Raw genomic sequence first — 22117 nt, 5'->3', positions numbered from 1 at the left:
AATGAAGGTAAACTTAACTCTAAATATCACCTTTATAATCAGAATTTGTGCTCTTTATTGTCTGTTTTTGAATTATAATTTTTTATATAATTGACACCTTTTATCTCGAAATATGATCTATGAAGTAAGATATGAACGCAATCCTTATCAAAATCCACACCTAGGGGAGCGCAAATAAGAGGATTGATCTTAACAGTATGGTCGTCATGCACAAAGGCAGAAAATGCTTGCAAAGAATGTTTATGAGTACTCGGTAATTTTGGAGTCCTTAGTTAGGGTTTGGGCTGAAAGTACGAGTGTTGGAGCCGACGCTTTCGGAGTCCGAGCTCATTCTTTTGAAGAATAGAAAAATGGGAAAATTGGTAAATATGGATTTTCTTGTTAAGAAGAAAATGGAAGATGGATTGAAAAAACATCCAGTAGATTTTTTCTTCTTCTTCTTCTTTTTTGCTTCAAGTGAGAGAGACGGAGAGGTGAGAGTGGGAAAATCGAGGGAGAGAGTGGGGGAATGAAGTGGTCTTATATTTTTTGACAAAACCAGATGGTTATTGGTCTTGTACTTTTAATCTATGTCTTGTTATTGATTGCATTTTCTTTGTTATGTTTTGCTTTGTTTTGCCATTGAAAGTAACTGAATAGTTCTTGTGCCTTGGTCTTTAACCTACACAGAGTATTGGAATACTATCCAGCACATTTTTTAGGGGTACTCTGGAAGGAAGATATTGTAGTTCCTATTTGAAGTAAATTATTTTCCAGCAGGCTTATTACTATATTTATGTTGAATGAAAGTAAATTGATTGGATAATCATTTAGGGGTGGTTATGGGCCAGGTTTGGGCCATGTCAATGTCATCCTGAATCTAACCTATTTACTAATTGAGCCAAAATCAGACTTCACATACATTATTTTAATGCAAGCCGAGGTTAAACATCTTATGCTAGAAGTAAGATTCATTTTTCTCTACTTGTTACTTTATTAAAAGCATGCCACCATTTTTCTCTAGTCCAATCTGTTGATATGATGGACTCCCTGTAGATGGGAGATGCACCAAAAATTTGCCAAATTGGAGGATCCTAACAATTATTCTTAAGAGCAGTAACAACCCATATTCTGAGATTTGTTTTGGGAGATGAGTGTTTGATGATGCAGGGTGAAGTGTATCATTCGTACATGGAAGTGTTACAAAAAAGTTTATGACTCTCTGACTCGATTTGAAACTGGTAAAATTCAAATCTTAAGAGTGGCTAGGCTCTGATACGATTGAGTCGCGGACCTCTGTCACAGGTGCACACTCAACCAGCAAGCTATGCAATTGTTAATTATTAATTGTTAAATCAATAGTCATTTTAGACCTTTTTCCATATAGTAAAAGAAACATCATCAGAACAGGAAAGAGTTGGCTTATTTATCATTTGGATGTAAAACACCAAAACAGTGGTAGGGCCGGACTTCCCACCCAACTGCTATTTTTTGCATTTGGGGTGGTGTGAAAAACTGAACCCATACGAAATGATTTTAAACCCATTTTCTTCATGGTAAAAGAAATGGTATTTCGGCAAAAGTTGATTATTAATCATTTGGATAGTGTCGAAATAGTGATTGGCGGGACTTCTGATCAAACTAGATGCAATTTTTGCATTTGGGGCGGTGTGGAAACTGAACCACATAAAGCATGCTTCTATTTCTTGCCTTTCCAACTCAGAAGTACGAGATGTATGGTTTTGGCTATTGAAGGGAACACGTATGGCCTGCATTTTTAGCTTTTCACGCCATTATGTGATCATATTGCATCCACCAGGCTGCCACTAGAATCTTGGCCCGTCAACTCGTCCGTCTGAGGCAGCAAATCACCAACTTGCAAGGGAGTCGTGCACAGATCAGAGGGGTAGCAACTCATACACAGGTCTGAATTTCTAACAACAACACAGCATGGTTAATTCTCTGTAATTGGCTTTCATTTATCTACTTCTATAAACAGCATTTGATTTTATTTTTATTTTATCTTTTCAGGCCATGTATGTTAGTACTTATCGTAAAGGAATGAAAGGTGCAAGCAAAGCAATGGCAACTATGAATAAAGTATGTACTTTTGCTTACATGTAACGGACCATTAGATGTGATTTAACTTTTATTGTCAATGTCCAAAAATCAAATGTAGAGTTCAGGTGTACAGCTTCCCAAGCTTACCAATGCATGTCATCTGTGTTTATTGCATGATCATTTACCTTGCCTTTTCCTCTCTAAGTAGTGAAGAATACTGTTTCTCCTAGGGTAGTAGAATGTTTCTTATACATTCTCTTATGACCTTCCAAATACATTGGTGTTTTCAGCGAATGGCACCAACAAAGCAGGCCAAAGTGATGCAAGAATTCCAGAAGCAGTCAGCACAAATGGACATGACGGTAATTTTTGTTGATACTAATTCCTACTCAAGCTTTCAATACTCATTATATTTATTAGCTTACCCTGCATTTCGATGCACGTGCAAATTGAATTGTGAATATTTCATTTAGTACTCACAGCGAGGAAACTGCCCTCAAATTTAGAACATGGTACATCCCACATGGATACAACATACACGTCATTTGCACGATGAGTGGAATGATAAAATAGAAAGTATGCATATTGACACAGGTATAAAAAATCTCAATGGATGAAGTGTCCATAAGTTTTTGATGCTTTATAATATATACGCATTATTCTGGAGACATTTTGTGGAAATATAGAAATATGAGAAATATGAAAAGAAACAAATATGTGGGTTATCAGAATCAAAGTGTCCATGAGGTTGTCGAAGTTTAGTAGAAATATTTAAGAAATGAAAATGCATGTATTGTGACACATCACAGCCTAATTGTCCCTAAGGTTTTTGTGATGTCCATGTGGTCATCATATCAATGCTCCAGATCACTTAACCATCTGTCCCACTTGCATAGATCATCAGAGTTGAAGTGCCTGGAAGGTTCTTGTAGTATGCATGGTGGGCCCATCAGATCAACTGCACGTCCCTAAAATTATGGGCCCCCCACTTGTACTCTTTGTATCAGAATTGAAGCGTATGTGAGTTTTTTGTGGCATCCATGTTAGGGCCCATCAGTTGAATGTGGACTGCATTTCTAGATTTAAAGCCAAAGACTTCAAGAAAACCCCCACAGGTGAGGTAGCAAAAAAAATAAAGACTTAAATGATATGTGGTTTCTTTTTTTTAAAGCATATATCCAATCCAAATATTTGGAATTTGGATGATATATTTGATTTTGATTTCTTCCTTTTCTATTATTGTGTAGACTTGCCTTCTCCAATAGGTTGGTTCGTTCAGAGCTTTGGAGAAATGGGTATATTTAGTTTTGGATGTGTGTGTTGATTAATACACATCCATAACTAGATATGCCAATTTCTCCAAAGCAATGAACTAACTTATTTGAGTAGGAAAAGTCTACACAAAAGAAGAAATCAAAATCATATATATCATCCAAAAATTTTATTTTTTTAAATTAATGAGAATCATCGACGGATTTTAGCTGTCGATAACACCGACGGATTCTAGCTGTCGATAACGCCGACGGATTCTAGCCGCCGACAACGTCGACGGATTTTAGCTACCGAAAACGCCAATGGTTTTTATCCGTCGGCGAGCATTGCTGACACACCCTTTACCAACGGACCATGCGACGGCTAAAAACCGTCGGGGAAGGTCATTGCCGACGGCTTTTAGCCGTCGGCATTGCCCTGTTTTTTGGTAGTGTGATTAAAAGGAAGTTTGAATATCTTGTTAAATTACAAAACACATTCAATTTGTCTTCTATAGAATAGTATTAGATCTTCTGATTATTAGTATGATGATTATTGAAAAAATTAAGAATCAAGTCTGGAGAATTTTATCCACCTTAGAAGAAGAAAATGACTAGTTAAAAAAATAGGAGATCGACAAAAAGGTCATGTATGGTGAAAAGATTGAAAAAGTTTGAAAAAAAATGAAAAATACGAAAGTAAAGAGAAAAGATTGAAAAGACTGAATGAATACAAATGGCCGTTGATATAAAATAAAAAACTGAAAAAGAAGGAAAATGGGATAAGTTCAGAATCAATACTTAAGTTTTCAACCAATCTTGAAATGATGAGCATGGCTAAAATTATGAAAAGATAGTATTATTATGAGAAGTAAGTTGATTTTCACTGTGCACGTTGAAAAACTTGATATGGGAACTTTGCTCTAACTTAATAGATAAAGAACTTATTTAATTGATTGCTTATGTGATTTGGCTCTAGGTTTTCAAACTCTCACTTTCTCATCTTGAGTCTACTCATTAATACTTGATTACACAAAATATTATTTTCATAAAAAGGTTTAAACATTGCGCATTAAAGTTCATTTTTCGCGTACTTTGGTCGAGACTAGCAAAATGCCGGTTGGGCATTGTGTTGAAGGTTAAATATTGCATATTGGACCCCATATATTACTTAGTTTGATGAACATGATAATGCTTAATATCCTATTTTAATCATGTTTGTGTTACAAGGTGAATTTAAGAGCTTGGATTGAAAAAGATGCTAAAAGCATGGATTTAACGCTCATGAATTACCTAAGCTAAGGATGGATCTTATGAGATGAAGAATGAAGAACTCACATGCCAAAGATCCAAGAAAACCAAGTGAGGAATGAAGAACATTGAAGACTTAAAGTGAAGAAAAGGAACCCTAAAAATCTACCTCCTTCGACTAGTCCCTTGACTAGTCGAAGATTCCTCGACTTGAACTCCAGCAACAAAACCCTCAAAAATTTGGCATCCTCGACCAATCGAAGGAAACCCTTGACCAGTCAAAGGTGCTCTCGACCAGTTGAAGGATTTCCTACTCATCTAAGGTTACGCGGATAGTGCACATATTGCGTAAATTTGAGGCGGTTTTTGGATTTTTCCAACTCAGTGCAAAACTTGGAGTTGCAAAACTATAAATATGAACCCTTAGGGTGTTCCTATGCATATTTTAGGGTTTGAGGAGTGGAGCAAAAGTGTGGAGAAGTCGTCGCCATGAGTTTTTCTTCCTTTTCCTTATTTATTTTTATGCTTTTCTTGAGAGATTTTAGTTTAATCATGTCTATGGTTGGATAAACCTCTTCGCTAGGGCTAAGAGGCGAAGCTTATTGCATGGTGGGATGTTTCTTTTACTTTGATTCATGTTTAAGTTGAACTATCTTTGATTCTAGTTTTATATTTAATAAATACTTCCAATTTTTAATGGTTTGTTGTGACTCAAATTATAATAGATTTGTGATAGCTTTGAGTATGTTCCTTTCATGTATTAAGATTGTAAAATTAGAAAATCATGTTGTTCACCATCATCCCATGGGCATGGTTAGGTGCTGGAATCCTGCCTAATCTTCTCAATTCTCTTATGATTGGTTGTGGGATTAGTAAATCCAATTGTTTGCCTGTCTCTTGGGCATGGTTTTGTGATGGAATCACTTCAAGTTCTCACACCTCTCATCCATTGATAATTAGGTCAAAGGAAGTTTAGATTTGGTTATACTAAGATATCTTTCAATTGGATAAGATGGGACTCTAATTCCAGTTGTGTCCTTGAATCAAACATATATCTCCCTGATCTCTATAAGTGGATCCATGGAAACCCTAGTTACCACCTTTGAATTTATTAGTTTTAATCACTTTAATCACAATTACTCTCTCAATTAATTCAGATTTCGATTCATATCTTTTTCAAGTTTTAATTCTAGTTACTTTAAGAATACACACAAGAGTAGTCCATGTGGATTCGACATCAATCTCAGCGAGATTATTGCTACATTGCGACCCTACACTTGGGGTTTTAAACATGAGCTGGTATACCTTTTAGACAACTTATCACATCATAAGTCACTTTCTCTGTTTCGTTCTTTTCTTCTCTTATCACTGCCGAGATGATTCTTGGTTACTTCTCCTTTTGCTGTTTCAGCCTTCTGTTTCGGGGGACTCGTTACCCTTTTTCCTGATCGTAACGTGATCATCGCGGCTTTACCCGTCATTTTGTGATACTCTTTCCCTACTCTTCCATAAGTATCTTCCCGAGCAGTTAATACATTCACCGCTGTTATTCCATTTCTCTCATTTTCTTTTTCGATTATTATCTCGCCTCTGTTTATTATTCTTTGTATTATGCATTTTAGTGTGAAGAAATTTTTTATTCAATGACCTATCAGATGATCATAGCGACAAAAGTTTCTTTCTCTTGTTTTTGCTGCTTCTTCAGGACGTTTGTAAGGAGGTAGTTCTATTGTGCCAGCCTTTAGCAATTGATTCATCATAGGGACTACATCTTCTTTTTCAAACGCAAACTCTTTATGGGAATTAAGTGACCTGGGTCTTTTATAATTGAATCTGCCCCTAGGATGACTTGATTTTTCTTTCCTTTCTGTCTTCTTTCCTCTTATTTCCCTCGTGCCATTATTTTTCTTTTCATGATTAGCTAAGTTTGTAATCAGCCTATTAGATCCCTTTCTGGTTGTTTTATAGTGAAATGCTGGTATTTTCTTAGTGATCAGCTTTAAAGTGTGAGCTTTATAGCTAGATCACGAAAAGTTTTTATATCGACGCTGGTGAGACCAAATGCAATTCCTATCTCCATAGAGTTCAAACACATTTTCGCCTGTTCTTTCTCCTCCGGCAACTGTCTACAAGAAGCTCCCAATGTTTTCCACCTGTCTATGAATTTCTCTATGGGCTCTCCCTCTCTTTGTCGTACCGAGGCCAATTCTGTGATTCTAACATCACGCTCTGACTAAAAGAAGTTTGATATGAAGGCATCTTGCATCAGCTCCCAAGTCCACATCGATCCTGGTGATAAACCGGGGTACCATCGAAACGCCTTACCTGTCAAAGAAGAACCAAATAACTGAAGGAAATATTACGGCATTGTAGAGAAATTTTCCATGGTGGTAATGAAGTGCATAAGATTCTCCTCTGGTGATCTGTCTCCATTGAATTTTTTAAAGTCGGGATGCTTGAAATTGGCTGGAAAAGGAATATCTTCTACCTCTCTCGGGTACGACGTTTGATATCTAAATCTTCCGGTATTCTCACACTCTCTTTCCGTTTTGACGGCTTCATCAACTACCTATCATACTTCCTCTTGAATTATTGCCCTTGCTGCAGGAGCAGACCTGAGTGATCCTACTCTCGATGGTTGGGAGCCTTCAAGTTGTTATTCTTGTCAATTCATGGTGCCCATCATCGGAGGAGCCGTCATCTGAGCTACATTGTGCATGAGAGTAGCTAAGGCTTCCCAGAATTCCTACTGCCTCCATCAATTTTCTCTGTGCTTGTGCCATCTTGATCATACTATCCTTTGTAATAGGCGACGGGCCTTGACTTGTTCCGGCCATACATACGGCAGTCTCTATTCCCCGATGAAGCTGCTGTTAGAGTAGAATGGGAATAAATTGAGATAATGGGGCTTACCAAAAGGGGAGTTTCATTCAATTTTCCTATACTTTGACACAGGGATGAACGTGATGAGGTCAAGCATCGTCTTCCTCAAGGATAATTATTCCAAATCCACGGAACTTCTCTAGACTGCTCACAGAGGCTTCTCGAATCCATGAGAAAGAAAGCAAGCAAATTAGAAAAGAAATTCTATAAAATTCAGAATTGATTAATGTATGAAATAAACAAGTTCACAACCCTTTAAATAGGGGTAGCAAGCAATGGGAGAGAAATCAGAAGCAAACTACAACTAAAACTCTTAGAATTGGCAACTTACTATAAATAATAAACTTACTATTCATAGACAGTTGTGATGCCTACTAGTGTGCAAGGTTTATGGCTAAAAATAATAAGTGCCCTATTTGATTGCACCAAGTTGTTCTCCTAATTATTCTAAGCCATTTTCATGATGGACACAACTCCTAAAGCCCAACGGATGAAGAGTTATAATCAAACTAAAACTTACTATTTATAGTAAAAACAAAATTAAAATAAGGAAATGACCGTCGATCCAGGGATATTTTTCCAATATGGCTTGTGCAACCCGGCATAGCAGGGTTGGTTGGCTAAAGTAGCTCGATCTACCCCAAAATCATATATTTTACACCCGATAACTCATTCTGGATTGTGAGATATGCCTGATCTAAGGTCCGACGGTCCGGATCACTTCTGTCATCAACCGAGCCTTTTCTGATCCATCTTGGCCATGAAACAGTCTGCGACCTGCTCTACATCATACTTCCATAGCAATCGATTGATTATGATATAGCTTGAGGTGATGTGGGGACTGGCGGGTTTATCAGTAGTGACTTACCTTTTTGTCTCTCTGTCCATTAAGTTCCAACAGCAGGCAAAGTTGGGAAATCATGTGATGTCAGCGAAGGAATGGATTTCCCGAGGTATATTGCCGGAGGAGTGAGTTCGAGGTTCTTTCTGTCTGCATTTTGTGTCACTGGCCCCCTGATTTTTTACGCTGATGGGCTCATCCTAGCAATCGGGATGTTTTGAGCTCTTGATCTTCGGTGTGATATGACAACCCAATCGTTCTCATCCTCTTGTGCTAACAGTGAGGCGGTTACGACTACGACAGTTGCTTGAGATTCCTTGTGTCTAACTAGCGTAAACTCTTCCTTGCGGTGCAATGTTTGTTTGCCGACATTATTCTATGACAAACCCAGTCGATATAAAATAAAAGACCTTCTCGTTTGTGGTGATTGTCATTAGTTGATTGTAGTTTTTCCTTTCCTAGGTTATTGAAAAAACAATGTAGGTCAGTATTTAAATAAGAACATACTTTACTTTGGAGATGAAATGGAGGATGTTCCCATTGAGAGTCATCATTTTGGCGCCTAAATGACGCCAAACAGTTGTGAAAATTCTCTGTATTGTCCTTAAGTTAACATCAAGTAAAATAAAAGTTCCCTAGTGGAGTCACCATTTTATTTGGGAGAATTATTTTACTCGATAATAACAAAGGAATAATGAAGAGAACAATCACTATATTTTATTTTTTCTAAATTCATTTATATATTTTCTCTCCTTTGATTCCAAATAAAATATTTACGTAATGCAATACAAATATCAAATATTCTAATTGTTAATTTCTAAAGTATTTCAAATTGTATCGTGATCTTCAATATGAAAATGTCATTACGCTAGGATAGTATTTATCCTGATTGATTCCATGCTCTTGAGATACTTTCATTCCTCAACCCAGATTAGGGGAGTCCTTGATCCCTTAAGATCAATAATCTTCATTTGAATTGACTATCTATACAGCGGACCCATTGTGCGAATGGGTCTTTTGTGCGCCACACAACCAAATTGTGCGGACCCTCACTGTGCACCCCATCTCTGTTGTGCGGGCTACTCGTTGTGTGCCCTCACTTCATTGTGCGGTCCACTCATTGTGCACCGCATAACAGGTACTTCCAATACCTTGGTCGTCCTGAAGTCTGGATTCTTCTCTACTACTCTGGTGCTGTTCGAATGAATGAAATATAGAGGATAGTGGGGGGTATATATAACCTTTTGCACATGTGAACCCATCACAAGAGACCCATTGTGCGCACATATTCATTGTGCAGATATACCTTTTGTGCGTCGTACAATGCTATCTTCAATTATCTTCTATTATGTATTGCACAATGATACCTTTGTGACAACTTCTGTTTTGCACCGCACAACACTATTCTTTAATTATCTTTTGTTGTGCGCCACACAACTAAATGGTGTAGAATTTTGTCTTCTTCAGGAATCCCCTTTCTTCTTCTGATCGATTTTTATGCCTCAACAATTGACTAAGCCTAACATATGAAATTGTATGAGCCTGATATGAAATTCACCGATCCTAACATAGAATTGACTGAACTTCACATCTAATGAAATTGTACGAGCCTAGTGTTTTTTTAAACATCGATAACTCCAACAACCGTAGTACTAGTCAAATGCAAGTTGAAGAAGGGTGCTTTGGAGTGAGGGAATATTGTGAACATTTTCAAGGATTGCAGATGCAACCTGTTTGGAGGATTTTACGTAACCCTAGCCATGATGAAAAATAACAAATGTAGAATGATAATATGTAGATGATAAATGGAGATTTTAGTAAGGAAAATGAAAATAAAAATGTGAGTGCGTGGGTTTTTTGTTGCAAGGGAGTGAAAGCTAGGCATTTTGAGAAGGCGGGCGTGGGTTTTTCATTTGAGGGAGTGAAAGCAACGGTAGTGAAAAGCAGGAGTAATTTCAACCTCAAATGCTCTAACCGTACGTGCGATGTCTAATAAGCTTTGGACTGTTCAAAAAAGAAGCTGGATTAAAGGTAACGTCTACAGTGATAATTTTCTCTAAAGCAAAGTCACTAAGAAATTCAAGAGAGTTTTCGTGGGTCCCAAAATTGGTTACAATGGGCCCCTCCCTAATCAAAGTTCTGTTAGCCGCACCATGATGTATGTGATATATACACTGTCCACAAATTTTTTTGAGGTCATTTTAGGGCATAAGCCCAAAAACGAGACACATATAAAGCTCAAATGAACCACACCAAAGAGAGCAGTGGAACAATGAAGCGCACCGTTGAAATAATCTTAGAACCCACTGTGATATTTATTTGCTATCCAACCTCTTGTCCATAAGATCACACAAATTTAGATGATTGGAAAACACAAATAACTGATTGCTCTGCTATGTGTGGCGTGGTCAACTTGAGCTTTGAATCTGCCTTATTCTTAGGCTCACGCCCTTAGAATAATCTGGCAAAGTGGATGGACGGTGTGGATATGATAAATACATCATCGTGGGCCCACAGAACTTTGCAACATCAACGCACCACCACCAAAGTCGGTGCCGTGTGACAAACGCAATCCGCGTCCGTCACGAGTAAGAATTTAAAACATCAATGCACCACTGAGATCGGCTCCCACCAACTTCGCTATTTCAGGTCAACTTCGTCCACACGATTAGATCCAGTGCTTAAGCTACGTAAGAGTAACCATGTGAACGTTCAGTTTTCAATCTGTACAAGTGAGACCCATGGTACAGTGATCTGTACCATCATCTGTTGGGCTCCACCGAGATCGAACATGCCCCAAAAAACTACCTGATTGGAAGAGCCTGGTTACCGATCTTCAGCCCTTTTCTTTCTCGACCATGATTGTATTTCTCTTCCTAAAAGTCTCTTCTCGGACAACATTTGAATAAGTTAAAATAACCTTAAGGAAATTTCTAGGCACAATCCATCTATGTTTGGTCTAAACAAACAAATGGTCATGATTACTGAGTCATGGGCTGCACTTGTATAGGCTGTATGACCTTGGGTCAAGAAACGAAATTTCCAACTCAAGGAATTCAAAGAAACGCGGTGGTATTAAGCATGGAAATAAGCGCATGTGCCAAGAAAAGTAGCTAGCGTTCCTCTGCTCTTCCATATCATTTCCTTCAGCTCTCAATCTTCCTGAAGGGCGCTAGACAAGGCGACTGGTGCGTAGATTCATTCTAAATTCGAGTTCTTCTTTACATTGCATGTATTTCTTTTGTTGAGGCCTTGAGTAAAAAATTTAAAAAAATTAAAAAAAAAGAAGAAAAAACTCTTTTAATTCCCCGTCTTAGCTCTTGGAGGGTGATAATCTCAAGCAGGATTATTTCATACCCTTACTGTTTATGAGTTACGGGCAAATATGTATAAGATCTCAATCTTGATAGCTCGTGAGGTGAGGCCTCAGAATCAGGTATGAATAGTCCACAATCAATTTGAGAAGCAAATTGACGAGTTCACTTCTAGTAGGTGATTTTCGCTAGGGTTTTACCAAAGATGTCATGCTTGTCATACGTGGAATGAAAAAGTAATGATTTGTGATCATTTTCCAAGGTGCATGATCGTGTGCCCCATATGTTCAAAATGGTAAGTGAACGTCTCAAGTTACGAACTTATGAGAAATATAAATTTTGTTTTTCTGAGATGAAAACCTTCTAGCTAGAAATTGGTGAGTTCGAAAAGTAACAGGTTGCCAAACATAGCACGTTTCTGAAAAAAAAAAAATTTAATCATATTTTCTATCATATTATATTCTACCATCGTAATAAAATTTTCATGCTCAAAATTTGACTTACCTAATTTGAAAATGGGCGATGGTATTTCTCTCTCATTTCTTCATCGCGATCCTTGGATGCTTCTTCTTCTCAATGTATGAGGTGTCCGCATGAATCTCCATAGGCCTTCCAACCAATGACGTGAGACACATCCCTCTTCTACTTTGTTAGAATAGATACACAAAACACATTATGTATGGATGATAACTGAGGCAGTCGAGCTAGTTTGTATGCTACAGGTCCAACTCGATCCTGAATCTTAAAGGGTCTAGGTGTTACTTTTTCCTTCTTCCCATTTCTCAGTGCTCTCTTCATCGGAGAAACTTTTAGAAACACATGATCTCAAATTTCAAATTCCAACTTCATGTGAATATCGACGTAACTCTTCTACTTAATATGTGTTACGCACATTTTGTTTCTGATAGCAGTCACTTTTTCTAACAACTCCCGCATTAATTCAAGACCCTTTTGTCCAACAAGTCAATGGTCTACATGGCCTACCATACAATGCTTCTTAAGGAGTTATTCCAATGCTCTTCTGATAACTGTTATTATAAGTGAATTCAATAAGTTACAAGGAACGATCTCAACTTCCTTTAAAATCTAACACATAAGTAAAAAAAGCATGTCTTCCAATATTTGATTAACCCTATCAGTATGTCTGTCCGTCTAAGGATGAAAAGTGGTATTGTAATCCAATAAGACTCCCATAGCTTTCTGAAAACTCTGCGAAAACTACGATGTGAACTTGTAATCTCGATCATATATGGTGGATACGGGTACTCCATTTAACTTCACTATCTAATTGACAGATAATTTAGCAATGTAGAAGTAGCATGTTTAGAAAGGAAATATGTGGACTTGGTCATCTGTCAATAATTATCCAAACGACATCATGACCTTTGCCTATTGGAGGCAATCTTATAATAAAATCCATGGTAATGCATTCCCATTTCCACATTGGAATTTACAAGGATTATAACTCTCCTACGGGTCTTTGATGCTCGGCTTTGATTCGTTGGCACATGAGACATCGAGACATATATTCTGCAATTTCTCTTTCGATGTTTGGAGACCAATATTGCCTCCGCATATCCTAGTACATCTTATTTCCTCTAATATACACTACATACTTGTCCGATGAACTTCATCCATAATTTCATTCTTCACTTCGACGATGTTTGGGACATATAAATGTCTTTGAAATCTTAGTGATTTATCTACACCAATTAGCCATTTTGACTTTTCCTCCTTCAAAGCTTTACCTACTAGTTCTTGGATCCATGGATCCTACCACTAAGCTTTTACAACTTTACTCACCAAGGTCAGTTGTACCATAATACTGGCTAAACATTCATTCATTCCTTATGGTTTATCTCAAATATTGAAATCTTTTAGTTCATTAAGAACCTTCAAAATTTGATTCTTCATCTACGTTGCTACTTCTTATAGCATTTGCCTTAGTGCATATGCCACCACATGCACTTTCTCAGGGTGGTACTACAACTGAAAATCATAGTATTTTAAAATCCACTATCTATTCCTAATATTCAGCTCCTTTTGAGAAAAGAGATACTTCAAACTCTTATAATCTAAGAAAAGATCGAATCACTTTCCATAAAGATAATGCATTCATATCTTAAGCCCAAAAACAACAAATGCTAATACCAAATCATGAGTAGGGGAGTTTTGCTAGTGCACCTTTTGTTGTTGGATGAATAAGCTATAACATTTCCCTATTGCATGAGTACACAACCTAACCCTCTGTGAGAAGCGTAGTTGTAAATTATGAAGCCTTTGGCACAAGAAGTTATGCTAAGATTGGGTGCCGACATCATCCTCTTCATCAACTCTATGAAAGATTTTCGCAGTCCTTGCTCCAAACAAATTTAACATCCTCCCTTATCAAGTGTGTCAATGGTACAACAATCCGAGAGAATCCTTCTATGAACCTCCAATAATATTTTGCTAATCCCATGAAGTTGTGGATTTCTAATACATTAGAGGGTCTTCCCCATTTTGACAACTTCCACTTTCGATGGGAGCACTGTAACCCCATCTTTAGAAATGACATGACCTAAGAATTTCACCTCTTCCTGCCAAAATCCACACTTGCCTTTGCTTAAAGCATGTGCTCTCTTAAGGTCTAAAGTACTATATGAAATTGTTGCTCATGTTTCTCTTCATATTGGAGTAGATAAGGACATCATCAATGAACACTACCACAAATGGTCCAAGTACAGTTTGAACACCTTATTCATTACAGGTGCATTAGTCAAACCAAAAGGCATCAACTCATAGTGCCCATATCTCGTATGAAATGTTATTTTTAGGATGGTTTCTTATTCGATTTGCAGCTAGTGAGAAATTGGCTTTAAGTATATCATAGAAAAATGTCTAGCTTGCTTCAACTGATCCAGCAGATTGTCTATTTTGGGCAGTGGGTACTTGTTTTTTTTTTTTTTCTATTAACTTTATTTAATTTCTTGTAATCAATACATAATCTTAACTATTCATCCTTCTTCTTCACGAACAACACCAGGACTCCCCATGGCAATGTACTATACCAAATAAAGCCTTAATTCAATAGTTCTTGTATCTAGTCCTTCGATTACTTCTGCTCTACACGTGTCATCCGATATGGAGGCATTGATATAGGTGTTGTCCCAAGTACAAATTCATTTCCAAATTCTACCGTTCTTTTATGTCATAATCCAACTATCTCTTGGAAAACATCCTAAAATTCACATACCATTTGAATCTACTCCATGCCCGTTGTAAGACTCGTGTCCCTATAAGACATTTTGTAATTCATGGTCCCACCACACCTGGGACAGACCAAATTGGTGAGCACCGATCATACACCCTGTTTTAGTACCACAATAACCCGAGACCTATACCCAAGCGACCGTACTGACACTGTGATTTCAACGCCAGATGGCATGCCCCATTGCAATACTGGGTTAGTGATATAGGTGTTTATGAAAAGAATCAAGGTGGGATGCATTACGATGCACATACGTGTGACGAGTGGGCCCAATTCCAAGGAATCATAGAGAGAATCTCATAAAGGAAATTTCTGAAAATCCTTAAACTACCCTTGAATCTTTTTCAACCACCACACCCACCCCCATTCAAATGACATCAAATATCTCTACTTTACCCCTACCCACCACATAAACTTCACAAAATACCCCTACTACCCATCCCCTCTCATCCCATGAGTCAAGCAAAGCCATTCCTTCCATCACCTCTCCCATACAACTCCATACCCACTCACATGTTACCCATCTCCCTTCTCTTTAACTCTCAACATTCTGTCCCTCACTGTAATGCCCCGTGTTTTCAAGACCCAAGTAATGCCCCGTGTTTTCCTCTACTCCATATCTATTCCATTTCATTCTATAAACCCCCCCTGTAATGCCCCGTGTTTTCAAGACCCAAGTATATGACTCGTTTCCCCAAAACCCAAGTGTTAACTTATAAAGAACCAAATTTCATATATATATATATATATATATATATATATATATATATATATATATATATATATATATATAGATCTTTCAGATTTAGCAGTTTAACATAGGATGGACAAATCAATCATAAAGGAAATTTTTTATTCACATTTATAATATATAAGAGGTTGCCCATAATGACTTATACAAACCAACGTCTCGATATTAATAAATACAAGATTTACATAATTTAATACATGAGAAATATTAAAATGCATTTAAACGTAAACTACAAGATCGTGCAACTTCTCTTGACAGCTACAACCATGCATCCTTAACAATTATACCCAGATTTTCATCAGTCTGAACCTGAATATCACTTAAGCCACCTATGCTACTTGTACAGTTATATATTTGATGGATGAATGACCAACTCAGTGTGAATTCTCCTCAATATTACACACCGCCGCCTTAGCTAAGTATAGCATGAAAAGCAATAAGGCATACAAAACATACCAAAATGCAGTTTTATTATATGCATGGATGCGTGAATGCATTATCAACCCGGGGATGCTCATCCGTTCGGCAGTTGGGCTCGTCACCCATCCAAAGGCTAGCTATTAGTAAAGCACATCACGTGCGTACATCACGTACCACATAATGATGGCCCATTGTACATCACGTACGTAAATCGATAGCTGATAGTCTGACAAGTAGCAAAACGATACCCCTAATAACCCGAAAGGCACGTCCTACAGTATCCAGAAATATCCACCCATCATCATCAATATACTATGTATGCATGATTAGCCAGACCATTATTAATCCAATTACAACCAGCCAATTTAAGAAAACTCAAAGGTCACTACGGAGGGCTCGTCACCTAGCGTAGGCCGACAGGTCGGGCATAGTGTCCCATGACCACCATCCCCGGCCCATGAGATTTTCTCATCTTAGGATGTTTAATGGATGTCTGTCGACCAGTGGCCAATCAAATTCAGTAAATAGGGATTACCATCGCATGGTTTAGGACATCAAAGCCACGTCGAGAAAACTTCAAAACATGGGACGGATGTCATATCGCAACGGCAAAAAGGGTGCATGGACATCAAATAAAAATGGTAAAAGGGTCAGGTAAGGCTAAATCAGTGTGGTTAAAAGAGATCATTTATAAGTCACTCAAGCCGTATGCCCAATGGATGGTGAATCCCACATTAATGTTCCATATCCCATATAGCATCTAAATCGAGGGCCCACAACCCATCTTGTTACATCCTGAGTATGGGTTCACGTACGCAAGAGGGAGTTACCCACTAATAAGTGTAGTGAATAGAGATTTATAAGTGACTCACAACAATCTATGAGAAAGCATATAGTTATGGCATGGCAGATATATGTTAAGCATAATAATCACAATAGGTCATGATGTGAACTATCAATTAAAAAGAGGGTTATCATGTGAGTAACTATCGCTTGCAAGTATGGTTCACAACTATCACTATAAATCAGTTATAAATCATGTCTTAAGTGTTCAAAACTAGTGTAAGGGGTCGCATGCTATAAGATAACAGTTGTGATGCTAGTAAATACTATTACTTAAACTAATTTGGAAATGGAAAGCTTAAGGAGAAGAAATCATCACCTGATGATGGAATCGCCACTAGTGTTGCTAGGGAATGTGTGTGCCCTTAAAGTTGAATCCTACCACAAATCATGAACTAATACAATTAGATCCAAGTTCTATGCACTACCTATGTTTAAGGTCATAGCCTAGGGTTTGAATTATTTATCTTTAGGGTTTTAATGTATGATAGGATTTTCACCCTAGGGTTTAGTCCTAGGCTTAGATTTTGGGATTTGAACTCTAATTGGTGAACCATTAATTACAATATAAACTTAATAATTAAAAGATAACTATTAGCGTTAGTGTTATGATTTATATTAGCTAACATATTAATAATATTCATTATGATGATAATTAATATTATGATTTACTATTTATGATAATATTTAAGAGTGACAAATCAATACACTAGTATTTAATAATGATATTATTTTATTTCCTTATCTATAATAACTATTATTAGAATAGGTAACTTACTAATGACTAATATTAATAATGATAATAATGGTAACAATGACAATCGAAATTGAAAGAACTTCGGTCTAGAGAGAAAGTGTGGACTCACCTTAGCCAACTCGGTAGTTCAACTCGAACTCCATTCAAACCGTCGACCCACTCCGCAACTCAGCCTGGCTCGACTCAACTGATTTCACCCAACTAGACCTTAGCAAGGCCTAGACTAGGCCCAAGCATTTCTGGCCCAGCTAGACTCGGTCCCAACTGAGTTGACTCAGTTCCAGCCAAGTTGACTCGGTCCTTTCTCTATCTTCTTCTTCTCCTTCCCCATTCTCCCTTTTCTTTCTCTCTTTTCTTTTCCTTCTTTTTTTTTCTTCCTCTTCTCTCTTTCCTTTCTCTCCTTTCTTTCAGCAAGGTATTAGGAAAGGGGTTAAAGCAGCATTCCATAAGGAAGTTGTAGAACCCATAGGTTAAGAAAAGGACAATTAATACTGGATATTTCCATCTTCAAAAATTCAGCAAGCACAAGTTTTCTGAAATAAACTCATTGTCTCTTGAATCTCAAAATCATGCTCCCAGACTATGCAAAATTCCATGGAGGAAGCCAGCAGCCACGATCAAAGGTGTAAAAGATATGAGGCTTGCTGGAAATGGTTTCTTCGACTTCATGAGGTGACAACCCGTGACAGCAAGAAGTGCAGTAGATAGGCCAAGCCCCCAAACTGTTTGACTTAGTGAGTTAGGCCAGTCCAACGACCCAACTCAACACTCCTGCAACAGTCACACCATCGCCACTACTCTCTCTCTCTCTCTCTCTCATTCTCCTTCTTTTTCTTTTCTTCCTCTCACTCTCTTACTGAAATCTCAGCAACAGTGAGACCAAACCCACTGACTCACCCGGCCGGCTTAAACCAAGTTGAGTCGAGCCAATAAGTCCTGACTCGACAGTGAGTCGATGCGGCATGAAGCTACACTCCTTCCCACTATCTTCTCTTACTTTCTCTCCCTTTTTCTCTTCTCACTTTTCTGTTAAGCTAAACGGGACCTAGACTCAGCCCTGACTCGCCCATCTTAGACCGAACTCGGTCGGGTCAGTGTGGTGCGGCACCCACCACTATCAACGTGGTACACACTTCTCCCTCGAACACTCTCTTTCCTTTTCTTCTTCTCCCACTTTTTTCCTCTCTTTTCTGCTTCTCTACTGTTCTAGAGACCTGAGCCCTGACTAGAGATGACTTGGTGCAGCTTCAAACGAGGAACAAGGGCTATCATTAATGGCATTTTCCCTTCCAGTGCCTCTTCCTCCATTTTCTTTCTTCTGGACGGTCCAAATGGACCATATGAAGCTTGTGGCTAAGCTTTCTCAAAGCTTGGGAAAGGTTTGGGCGGTGGGTTCACTGGAGGAAGCTTACGGCTTTTTTTTTCGAGTTGCTATGGGGACGGAAGAGCCCTAGGTTGAGGATACCTTTCGTATGTGGCTTGCCAAGGGGCAGTTGAGATGGATGGATTCGACCTCACATGGATCGCTAAGCTGTCACATGGAGACAGTTTTCATTTTTAGAAATATTGTGTTTGTAGGCCTTGTTTGCTTTGAAATCATATGCCTGTGCACGTGTTGAACCATGTGAAACTCCCTTGGTTTTGGTCAAAGCCATGCTCTGAATCTGATGGATGGTTTGGATCATCCTAAAGGGGCCAGATGGTGGGCCTCCGATCAAAACAGACAGACACTGTCTGTCCATCTGAGTGCGGCAAAAAAGAGAGAGAAATTCTCTTTTTATAAGATGCTCGTGTCATTGGAGCTTGACCAAGCCCCTTGGTCCAGTGTACCACGAGTGCACTCCCATGGTGCACGCATGATGTGATGTGGGGCCTACAAGGATGATTTTGAAGGATCCACTCTGACCTTGACGCTCCATGGGCCCTTCTGGGTCACTCAACTGGAGAAGGGGAAGATCCAACCCACAAGTGGGCCATACAACTTGATTTGAGTCCTGCTTGTGGATTCTCGTCAATCTGACGTTCAGACCGTCTCGAATTTAAGCATCAATGGTTAAAAGGGTCCTAATGGCTGTTTGTATGTCTTTCGAAATGGGTTACTATACAAATACTAATATTAGTGCTAATTTGATTGTTATTACTTTATTATAAACTATATATTGTCATAATTAGTTATTTCACTCTATTACTATTATTTTTTTTTTGTTATTATTATTATTTTCTCCTTCACACATGCATGCATTTTTATTCATGTCATGGGTCCCACTTTGTAGATTAGGACTTTCCATCTCATGACTTTACATTATTAAATATTCAATTATTATTATTACTACCTATACATTGTCATTCATTTACCTTTTATTGTATTATTACTACTCATCCATATTTTCAATATGTGGGACCTACACTTCATGCTACTTACCTTAAGTTTAGGATTACTGAGCGTAAAAGTGGGTCACTCCAATTGATCATCTAATTCCCTATCCTCGACATCCTGATGGTTCAAGTAATTCAATAGTTGGATCACTTGATTTAAAGGTGGAGATTCCTACCGATGGCATTAAGGGTTCTAGGGTGTGTCTATATGAAGATCCATGGTTGGGTTGGTGGCCCAATGGTCTAAGTGAGATGATAAGGTGATAGGCCTTCAAGCTGGACCCTGATGGATGATGTATTTAGACTAGAATGATCACAGATGTTCGAATGAGTTAGGTTTGTACTTATACTAGCTTGGGTTACTTGGTAGCACCTGAGTACGTGGAAGTACGGGGCATTGCAAACTACCCCCCTTAAAGAGAAGTTCGCCTCCGAAATTCAGTACTCCAACTATGATTGCGAACGATAATCGATTTGATGGTGTCTCTGTGCATTCGCTAGTTTTACCACTAGGTTGATTTGTATGTGCAAGTGCCCATGAGTTATCACTAGAACATGGCTCTTTCCATCTACCCCCCTTAAAGAGGGTTTTACCATCGGGATTTGATAATGTTCATCCTGGTTATTAATGTAGGAGAATTATCCTAGTGGCATGTCGTATTCTCGACATGTCTAGGTGTGTTGGCACCACCTGGTCTTTGATAGATTATATCTAGAACTCTCACAACCCTTGTATCTTTTGCCCAGTGGATCGAATGACATTCCTAGGTTCTACAAAATGCTAGAAACCCCTTTCAAGACCTACGAAAACTAGGGGTTTGTTTTAATGTTTAATAGTATCGCGACATCCTATGGTATTTACTAGGATTTTAACTTCCTTTAGGTGACAACTAAAAATTTTATATCTTCCACTTTATTTTCTTCAACTATTAATGATAGTTCCCAACTGTCTAAACTATATTACCAATTTCTATTTTTCAGTGTTCAGGGTAACACGAATAGATGGTTGTAGTAGGTTTGAGCCTGATACCTCGATCCTTTGCCTATGGTGAAAAGAGGATTTTCTATATCAATCCCTAACCCTGGTAAATCTCGATCTTCTGCCTGATCAGGGCATTGAGATCATTAGAATTTGTTAGGATATGGAATTTGGATCAAACAACGCAACCTCGCTTAAATATGGTTCCATCAACTCGTGATCTCGATCATTATGGGCTTTTGAGAAGTATCATGTAATTTTATAAGTCTACATGGCACATTGTACTTTTACTGCGTACCTTAATCATCCAAGCGCTACTTAGAGTTTCAAGATCAGGATTTTTACATGAAACTTGAGTTTCAAAATTTTGCTAAATCTATTTGGGATTTTAAATCTAATTCCAATATGCTTAGTATAGGGTTAAAAATTCACCTAAAATTCTTTTTCTTTTATAGTTAACCTTAAGTGCTGAAATTTATGAGAGTTGTCGTCCCTAATTAAGGGGATGTATTAAGGAATTTTAAATTATGATTCCTAGTGTGATTCTTTGAGTTTAGAGAGCATCCACATTCAATCTAATGTGTATTCTGGTGGGTAAGGAATTTCCTATGATGCCTACATACGTTTCATTCAGTGAACCTTATGACAATGTTATTTCTAATTAAGAAATCATGGAAAAGTTGAAATTCTAGACTTTCTTAAACTTGTTCATTACGAGCTAAGTTTAAGGAATTCTTGTTTGGTCTTACATACATCATAAGGAGAAATTCTCCTCCCACAGTACCTAAGTTTAATTTCTAAGTTTACATGACTAAACCTAAAATGTTCAAAGGCCCTAAGGTTTTAAGTTCTCAAGTTCTCAACCTTCCTTAATTCTAAGGGAATTTCATGTACATTTGAATGGTCATCCTGATAATTCCTAAAGGAACTTTTCTTTCTTTCTTTGTTTTTTTTTTTTTCAAGTTATACGGCCATCCAAATAATTTGTAGGGGACCTAAATTTGGATCTTTATATTCTTGATTTCTTCCAACTCCAAGGGAATTTTACAAAAGTTTGAGTTGAGTGGCTAACTTAATAATTCTTAAGGGATCCTAAGTTTGGGTCTCTACATTCTAAAACCTTCCTAAGTCTAAGGGAAATTCACCTAAGTTCAAATTTCTA

At 37.9% G+C, this 22117-nt stretch overlaps 1 long non-coding RNA gene across 1 annotated transcript in view; it reads left to right on the top strand.

Annotated features, from left to right (window-relative positions):
* Positions 1-11296: 11296 nt before the first annotated feature.
* LOC131252091 (uncharacterized) overlaps positions 11297-22117 on the top strand; it is a 63766-nt gene continuing 52945 nt past the window's right edge. Inside the window, exon 1 of the long non-coding RNA XR_009174171.1 lies at positions 11297-11453. This is a non-coding gene — a long non-coding RNA (uncharacterized LOC131252091). The remainder of the gene's footprint in view (positions 11454-22117) is intronic.

This window comes from Magnolia sinica, chromosome 7, assembly GCF_029962835.1.
Source record: "Magnolia sinica isolate HGM2019 chromosome 7, MsV1, whole genome shotgun sequence".
Classification (NCBI taxonomy): Eukaryota; Viridiplantae; Streptophyta; class Magnoliopsida; order Magnoliales; family Magnoliaceae; genus Magnolia; species Magnolia sinica.
This window is presented reverse-complemented; position numbering and strand designations above follow the sequence as displayed.